At 35.9% G+C, this 951-nt stretch overlaps 1 protein-coding gene across 1 annotated transcript in view; it reads left to right on the forward strand.

The window, feature by feature from the left end:
* lnpep (leucyl/cystinyl aminopeptidase) overlaps positions 1-951 on the forward strand; it is a 23,237-nt gene extending 22,286 nt beyond the window's left edge. The window contains exon 18 of the mRNA XM_023802924.2: positions 1-951. This exon is cut by the window's left edge and continues 1,816 nt beyond it. The gene's annotated coding sequence lies outside the window, so the exon portion shown is untranslated.

The raw sequence follows: 951 nt of genomic DNA on the forward strand, positions 1-951 counted from the left end.
ACTTTTTTCCCCAGCACATCTGAGAATCAACGTGTATAATCCAATATTCTGCTTGGTTTTTTATTTTGGTATAAACCTGTAATGTCTTGTGAGCTCCAGCGCCAACTTTGATTAGCGTTTAACACATCAAGGCAGTTTCCTCCTGTATATTTTTTATTGTTTTGGAAATAAGACTAAGGTACAAAACCTTTTTTATTGAAGAGGTTTTTATTATAACATATCTATATGTATTTTGTTAGACTATTAAATTTTTTTTTGAAGATGCTTTATCAAAATCGTTGATTTATTGCAGTTCTAAAACCTTGCCAGAGGAGGGTGTATTGCACAAAAACATTGTACTTACAGTAGTACTGACTCTCTATTTGGTTAATGACTATGTTTCACTGGTATTGCATAAAGGTCAAATGATATAATTCCACTTAATTTTTGCAAATTATGTAGCACTATATATGCTTTTGGCAAAACTAGCATATTGTCAAAAGTGTTCTTTTGCTTCATGATGAGCGCAAAATTCTGTCTGCAAGATCACTGACTAATATTCAAATATGATTGCATGAGCTAATCTTCACACAGAGAAAAACATTGAGGTGATATTTAAAAATTATGCATATAATTATCCTAGGTCCCATTGGCATGTTTCTTGCACGGAACCATCAGTTTTCTAAGGTCATCCACTGGCCAATGTAGGTACCATACCATCCACCAGGGGGCTCTGCCACTGGAACCACTTTGGTCCAGGCTCTAAAGGCCCTCCCTCAGGGCAAGGATCGACAGGAAGCTGTTATGAAAGATCAGGACACCCGTTCCACAAACACTCTCATACACTGCATGCATCACATACTCTTATATCATCTCTGCCCTTTTCAACCTGCTTCATACCTCCATGAAGTTTGTCCATTGTTTGTTGTACTTTAATGTTTTGTGCAATTAAATGTCTTTTTATTAAATCAA

Source organism: Paramormyrops kingsleyae, chromosome 2 (assembly GCF_048594095.1).
Source record: "Paramormyrops kingsleyae isolate MSU_618 chromosome 2, PKINGS_0.4, whole genome shotgun sequence".
In the NCBI taxonomy this organism is placed as follows: domain Eukaryota; kingdom Metazoa; phylum Chordata; class Actinopteri; order Osteoglossiformes; family Mormyridae; genus Paramormyrops; species Paramormyrops kingsleyae.